Here is an 8,637-nt window from a genome sequence, read left to right on the forward strand (position 1 = left end):
ATCTTTTTTACCTCATGATAAAACAAACAAACAAAAAGACATATGAGAAGAAACAGTACTTGTTTTCCAAATAAACAGTATTGTGAAGATGTGGTGGCTGGAACAGTAGCAGCCTTATGGTGACCAGGAGGGCAACTAGCCAAAAATAAGTCACTATGCTGAGGAAAAGAGAATAGAGAAATAAAAAGAACCTGGGTTCTGCACTATGCTGGTAAGCTTATTCAGAAAGAAACTAAGAACATTCCCAATGTCTTCCTTTTTCTCTGAAGAAAAAGCCTTTGAAATAAAAATAAAACTCATTATTCCCTGCCACTCAAGCAACTACCTCCTCATCCCCACTTTTAGAATTTAGTATTTCACTATTCTTTAAATTTTTCTAATACATGAGGCTTCTCTCTAAAGCTCTTCAAAGAGTAAAAGCTATGTCTTAATTTTCCTTCAGTCTTTTCCCCCACTTAGATAATTTTGGGCATGTGACAGGTATTCTGTTAACACTTAATAACTGATTAAGTGAACCAAGGAATGAGAAAATTTAATCTTACTGGAAAAAATAGAAATTTATATAATTATAAAAAATTTTAATATAAAAATCATATTTTTAATTTTTTAAAAATATAATTTTAGAATTGTATATAGTTAGTGTTTTTTGGTTCTCTAGTACTTCTATAACAGAAATATCACAAGTAGATGGCTTTAACAAATAGGAATTTATTCTTTTACAGTTTAAACCTACTGCTATCAAGTTGATTCTGACTCATAGTGACCCTCATTGGGTTTCCAAGGTGGTAAATCTTTACAGAAGTAGAGTGCCTCATCTTCCTTCCATGGAGCAGCTGGTGGGTTTGAACTATCAGCCTTTTGGTTAGCAGTTAAATGCCTTAGGCACTGTGCCACCAGATTTCCTTCTTATAGTTTAGGAGGCTAGAGGTCTGAATTCAGAGTGCCAGCTCTAAGGGCCTTAGGCTTCAGCTCTGCCTCTTGTTCCAGGTCCAGTAAAGCTGGAAGTTTCTTCTGACTCACACAGCTACTGGCTGCTGAGGCTGAAGAACCCAAAATTGGCAATCCCAAGATCAGCAGGCAACATGGCAACCCACTGGTTCAAGTCCAGGAACTGGAGATGAAGATTTGGCTAGATCCAAAATGTGTCAACAAGCTAGAGACCTTTCCCAAAGTTTCTCCATATATACTGGAAGTAGGCCATACCCTAAAAGATAACTGACTCCCTTTTAACTACTTAGCTGCTCACAGCAGATTCTGCCATGGAGGTGATTATAATCTCATCATGGGGAGTAATTACATCCACCTGTCAAGGTGCTCAAACCCACAGCCCAGCCAAGTTGATACACAGCCTTAACTATGACAATTTGTCAGTATCACATTAGATCCGACTCATAGTGACACCCCCTTGGGTTTCCAAGGCTGTATCACTACAGAAGTAAATTGCTCAACCTTCCTTCTGAAGAGTAGCTTGTGGGTTTGAACCACCAGCCTTCTGGTTAGCAGTCAAATGCCTTAGGTACTATGATACCAGAGCTCCCAGTATCACATTGGTTGCATAAATTGAAGTACATTTATAATAGTAGGGAAATGTGTAGCATTTCAGTGCTCCCAACTCTAACGTCAGGTAGATACCTTAAGAACAAGACAGGAAACCCTTATTAGGTAGACAAGAGATCTCATTTATCATGTATATAAATTTGGCCTGGATTTCACATGGAGGACATAGAAGAAACAACACAGATACAGTTGCTAAGCAATGCTACTTGAGAGTCTTGGTGCTAAAAGTGTTCCTTCTCCAGGAAGACATCATAAGTTAATTCTGTCTAATCCATTATACAGGAGCTCTGGTAGCATAGTGCCTAAGGCATTTGACTGCTAACCAGAAGGCTGGTGGTTCAAACCCATCAGCCACTCCTCAAAGGAAGGTTGGTCAATCTACTTCTGTAGTGATACTGCCTCGGCAACCCAAGAAGGGGTCACTATGAGTTGCATCTGACTCGACGGCACATAACAACAACAACAACAACAATCCATTATACTAGTTTCTGTTGCCATGTTTTAGTTACCCAGTGCTGCCGTAACATATAATACCAGAAGTGAGGGGCTTTAGAGATGAGAAATCTGTTTTCTCACAGTTCAAGAGGCTAGGATTCTGAATTCAGGGCATGGCTCTAGGGGGCAGTCCTTCTTTGTCTATTTTCAGTTTCTGGTAGTATTAGTAATCCTTGGTGTTCCAAGACTTGTAGCTTACAGATTCATCTGCCATGTGTGTCTCTTTTCATATGGCATCTTCCCCTGAGTGTGTCTGTGTGTCTATTTTGCTCTTTTTACAACTCAGAAGTTATTAGGTTTAAGACCCACATGTCATTGATGTAACAAAAGAAAACCCTATTTCCAAACAGGATAGCATCCATAGGCACAGGGGCCAGGATTTCATTATATATTTTGAGAGGGACATAATTCAATCCGCAATACTCCATAACAAATTTATCAAAGAGGAAGAGACAGGCTCTGCTTTATTGGGTTCTGCCTCCTAGTTGCTTTTAAAGGGCTTGCCTGATTAAAATAGGCTCTGTGGTGCAGTGAATTACTTAATATGGCTCCTCTAGCCATAGTCATTTTAACTCCCAACAAAAGACTGGGGGACACTAAACAAATATGAGGTGCTTGTGGCCCCCAAGAGGATTGGATAGTTTGCTAATAATGTAAATAAGGTACGTGGCATCCTTTTGGGGGTGGGATCATGGAAATAAGGTATATAGAACCTTAACATGGGGATTTGTCAGTTGCATCCTGCTAGGTTTAAAATAAGCCATCCCAGAGCAGAAAGAGAGATCTCACTGTCACCAAGACAGAAGAACGAGAAGTAGAGCACATCCTTGGACTCAAGATCCCTGCACTGAGACAGCAGAGAGATGGCAGAGAGAAGGCAGAGAGATGGTGGCAGAGAAGTAGAGACTGGCATGAGACAGAGCAGTAGGCTTCCTGGCCCATGGAGCAAGAAAGCTGAGTGCTTTGGGGCAAGAGCCTTGCTGGCAGAATAGGGTACCTATTTGGGAGCCTATCAGCAAAGCTAAAAGAGCTTTGTAACACTGGCCCAAGCAGGGCAGAGACTGAGGCCAGAGAGAGATGTATGCCTATGGCACAGCTGAGAACTGTATCCTAACTGAAGAACTGTATTCTTAGTTGTTTCTGATCCTGAATTGTAACCTGTTACTTCTCTAATAAGCCCCATAATCATGAGTATTGTCTGTGAGTTCCATGTGGCCATTGCAACGAATTATTGAAACCCACAGAGAAGTAGAGAGTGCTATGGGAAGGATGATGGTGTCAGAAAGGGCAAGAAAGGGGAGGGTGGCAGCATATCTGACCTCTGTTTCATAGGCATCAGCCTTGGGCTGATGCTACTGATGGAGATTCTCAGAGCAACCCCCCAAGTATAAGCACTCTATGTTATACTATCTATTTCTACTTAAACTATCCAGCTAGCTAAAAGCTTTGAGGGCAGGAAGTGTGATTTCTATTTCTTTATATTTTCTATAAGATCTAGCACCTAACAGTTTGCATCAAAGGCTTAATGAATATGAGCTAATCTTAAGAAATTAAGAACAACTATGACTGATTTGGCTTAATTTGAGCCGTGCACACCCTCTGTGTAGATGCAATTGGCCTATCAGTTCTCTCTTCTTTCCATAATTTTGTTGGTTCCAACTCACGGCAACCCTGTGTATAACAGAATGAAATGTTGCCTGGCCCTGAATCATCTTCACAATCATTGGTATGCTTGAGTCCAGTTGGACAAAATTCTGTTCCAATTCATATGGTTTTCATTTGGCAGCCCTTTATTCCTAGTCTGTCTCAGTCTAGAAGTTCTGCTGAAACCTGTCCACCATGGGTGACCCTGCTGGAATTTGAAATACTGGTGGCATAGCTTCCAGCATAATAGCAACAAGCAAACTGCCACCATGTGACAGACAGATTGACAAACAAGCCCTTGTCTTTCCATAATACCTAGCCACTAGATGTGATCTAAGGATCCCCTGGTAGGGTAATGGTTAAATACTCGGTTACTAATCAAAAGGTCAGTGGTTGCAAACCACCAGCTGCTCTGCAGGAGAAAAGACTCAGCAATCTGCTCCTGTAAAGATCACAGCCTAGGAGACCCTAAGGGACAGTTTTACTTTGTCCTGTAGGGTCAGTATAATTTGAAATACACCACAGCACACCACCAAAACAACAACAACAACAAATATAACCCACCTACATGGCCAGGGATGAAGTTTGCCTCTCTCTAAGGCATGGTTAAGACTCTGTGGGTCTTTCACTCTACGATGATACAGTCCTCTGCGTAATTTAATTATGTGTTTCTTTCCATTAAGTGAATCCCTGAGCCAGTGGGTATATTAGGGGAAAAGTGACTCTAAACAAGAATGTTAATGATATGGAAGGAGTAGAAACTGACTACATCATAATACAAAAAATAATAATAAATTAAAAAAAAAAAAGAGAGAGAGAGGCAAGAGTTATAAATATATCACACATTTAGCAAAATAGAATTGTGAAAATATTCTCTTTTGTTTCCTCTGTAGCATCCCTAACAACTAAAACAGTGTCTGGACATATGATAAATACTTGTTGAATGAATTCATGAATAAGTAAAGAGTAGACATCTGTTAGGAGATGTGCCTCCCCTTCTTCACTCGAAGCTGCCTGTCTAATCCAGAGCAGGAAGACATGCCCCTGTGTTCGTATTTATACTGCATGTATCATGGATAGTTGAACCATGGTAGCCATCTGCCAAGATGGGCTATTTAGACTCTTTCTCCTGTAAACTGGGATTTAGGATCAAGAGAAAACAGATTCATCTCTTTGGGAAGCTGGAACCATGAGTAAACCTAGGAGCTGCGGTTCCATATTCTGCCACGAGGCCGGAAAAGCACAGAAAGCCAGCTGGCATAGAGAGAAAATGAAGTGGAAGCCCAGTTGAGAAACAGAGACAGGAATCAGAAAGAGCGAGACTCGGAGATTTTCTAGCCCCTGATTCCAGCTTTTCCAAAATCAGTACCTAAATTCCTGCCCTTAGCCTCTGGGAGACATTCATAGGCCCTTGCTGTAATCATCAATGTTTGCTTAGGCTTGGTCCAGTCAGTATTGTTATATGCCAAAAAGAGCCTTGACTAAATAAAAAAAGGAAAAATACCTGTGAGCTACTGGCCCAAGATTCTAAAGGAATTGCTGACAAGAAATGGGAGATTCTCAGAAACAAACCTAACTACATAGGACTCAAGGATCCCAGAAACAAGGCAATGGACAGGCAATGGCACTCTCCTGGGAACTCTTTGAGGAGGCCAGATAGGCACAAAAGATGGAAGAGTGGCTCCCGACCAAGGGAAAATCCAAATGGTTGGCGGAGATCAAAGGCAGAATATGAGAAGCACTGAAGCCCAGATTGAGCTGAGGCGGCAATAATTACAAGGGATAACACAAAGGTCTTTTTAGTTACAGAGGAGGAAAACAGGGAGGGTCACTGCTTGGTGCAAATGGTGTCATGTTAACAAGATGTCAGAGAAAGCAGAACCCCTCAGCTCTTACTTTGCTTCCAAGTTACACAGGAATTGGAGACACAGACAGAGGATGGTGGGAAAGCTGCTAGCTGCTTTGAAGAAATTCTAGTTGTCAAGTTCAGATTCATTAAATCCTAGGAACTGAAAGATTTTGCATGTGTGACCCATAAAGCCTTGTCAGTAACTCTGAAGCACAATGAATACTGAGATAGATTCTAGGAAGCCAGGATGAGGAAGTGTGATTTCAGTTTTTGAAAAGTCATGAGTTCTAGAAACTACAGCAAAGATTTACAGGCTGAGCTGTAAAAATAATTTAAAAATAAAAATTATTAAGCAATGACACTTAAAAACAAAAAGGAAGCTGGGACTTTTAGGAGGTAACATGCGTATACTAAAATCAAGTCAGGTCAAAACAAACTTTTTTTCCTTTTTGATAGGACTTTTCTGATAGGTGGATAGAGAAGGTGTCATATGCCAATGTCTCAGAAAAATTTTTGGCTAAGATATTCCTTAAACAAGACAACTTAGTTGGCTAAATGTTAGACAATTCAGGTGACTAATATTGTGCCTATGGCTAATAGGATATCCACAGAATCTTCTAACGTATCAATGTTAACTTGTGCTTTTAATCTTTTTATAATCAAATTGGGTCAAATGCTCAAAGCTTAAGAGAAAACAGTAACACATACAATAAAAGAATCAGAATTAAAATATTATCTGACTCATACTGATTTGCAAAAACTCCAGTTTGAAATGAAATAAGGATCAATATAAAGATTTGCTCCTAAGTTTAAAAACTCACATGCCCAAACATAGGAAGAACAGAACTCTGAAGAGCAGTGTATCTGTAGAAGGCCCAACCATTTGAGTTGGCTGCAGGCTCAACGTGAGTCAACAGAATCATGCGGTTGTCAAAACATCTAATGCAATCTTAGGCTGCGTTAACAGAAGTGTAACCAACTATTGTGTCAGAGACTGTTCTTGACTCAACCACTCACCCACAGCTATTGCTTTCACCAGCTCCCCACTTTAAAACATAGGTATCAATTGAATTGTGTCTCCCAAAATATATGTTGGTATCCTGCGTTGATGGTATAGTGGTTAGCATAATTGCCTTCCAAATATATGTTGGAATCCTAACCCCTACACCTGTGGCTATCATCCTGCTTGAGAGTAGGGTTTTCTTTTTTATGTTAATAAGATCCTATCAGTATAGGGTGTGTCTTAAACCTAGTCACTTCTGATTTATAAGGAGCAGCATAGACACAGAGACAAGCAAGCACAGTGGGCGAGGTGGGGGAGATAGATGCCATGTGAAGATCGCCATGGAACCAAACAATGCCACCGGGGCTACAGAAGCTGAGACAACAGTCTTCCCTCAGAGCCAACAGATAGAGAGCCTCTCCTGATAGCCTGAACTTGGACTTCTAGCCTCCTACACTATGAGAAAATAAAGTTCTGTTCTTCAAAGCCACCCACTTGTGGTGTTTGTCTGACAGAAGTACTAGAAAACTAAGACAAAACATCCTCCTATACACATCCTCTCCTACACAGAGCAATCATTCCCTGTCATCCAGGCTCCACCACTCTGGGTGGCAGGGCTCCATGCCTCACCTGCCTGGTGTTCACATCCCTTTCTCTAGAACCTGTGGTTCAGATCAGAAGACACTATTAGGGAAGCCCCTCTTCAGTCCTTTTTCTCATTTCATTCCAGTTCAACTGCCAATGCAGATACAGCCTCCATATTCTTCCTAGGGGGACATAGGCCCTTCACAGCCTCGCTGGGGCTTCCACACCTTCCTGGGCTGCAGGGCAGTCAACAACGTGGCTTAATTTTAGGTGCCAACTTGGCTAGGCTATAGTTCCCTATGGTTTTGCCAAAACACTAGACCAGTTGCTGTTCCATAATGTAGTTAATGCGATGAACTGTAATCACTTTCCATCAAATAATCTAATGAAATGTAATCAATCAATCAGTTGAAAGGGGAATTCCTTGGAGTCTGGTCTGCCTTCAGACTATAAATAATATTTTGGCAGAACTCATTCTTTTAGCTCTTCACTCTTTCCATTGTCTGACCTGTGGATCTTGGCATGCAAGCTTGCATAAGCCTGTTGCCTGAGCTATGGATTTTGGACTTTCCAGTCTTCACAAATCTCTCTATATACATACATACATACATACATGAAGCTTCGGTAGTATAGTAGATAGAACATTTGACTGCTAACCAGAAGATCAGCGGTTCAACCCACCAACCACTCTGCAGAAAAAAGAGGCAATCTACTTCCATAAAGATTTGCAGCCTCAGAAACCCAATGGAGGTCACTATGAGTTGGAAATGACTCTGGCACTGAGTTTAGTTTTGCCTTGTCCAGGGCTTTCACCTGCTTGTCAGAGGTTGCAAGTCTACCCCAATACCCTTCTCGCCATTCATGTGACTGCTTGGGTGGAGAGTCCAATCCCTTAGAGCAGTATTTTCCTATGTAGAGGACACATACCACTGATGGCTCGTGACATGATTTTAAGCAGGATATGGACAAAAGTTTCTTTCATAACAATTATTGAATTATAATTTTTATAAACGAACAAATATGAAAAATTTCCCTCCAACCACTGCCAAAGCCCTTTCCCTCATCAGGTAACCACTTTTATTAGTTCACTGACATTCTTCTCTCAGAGAAGATTGTAAGCATATGCAATTATAGATCCCTACCCCCTCCTCCTTCATACAAACTATTTCATACACAATTGCTCTTTTTTTCTTAACAACAGCTCCTTATTAGTTTGTAGGGAATGTCCTCATTCTTTGTTTGTGGGTGTGTAATACTCCATATGCAACCAATCCCCTGGTCAGGGACATTCAAATTGTTTCCAACTATATGCTATTATAGGAATGTTACAGTGAATAATCTTATACATATATATACACAATTTCACACATCTACTTATAAAATAAATTTATAGAAGTAGAATAGTTGGGTCAGAGTATTACTTGTATTAATGTCTATCAGAAAAAGTATACAACTGGTGTGCCAAATCCTCAATTTCATAGTTATTATTCTTACAGTGAGCTAA

The sequence above is a fragment of the Orycteropus afer genome, unplaced genomic scaffold (genome assembly GCF_000298275.1).
Source record: "Orycteropus afer afer isolate SDZICR_OR568_19922 unplaced genomic scaffold, OryAfe1.0 scaffold00043, whole genome shotgun sequence".
In the NCBI taxonomy this organism is placed as follows: Eukaryota; Metazoa; Chordata; class Mammalia; order Tubulidentata; family Orycteropodidae; genus Orycteropus; species Orycteropus afer.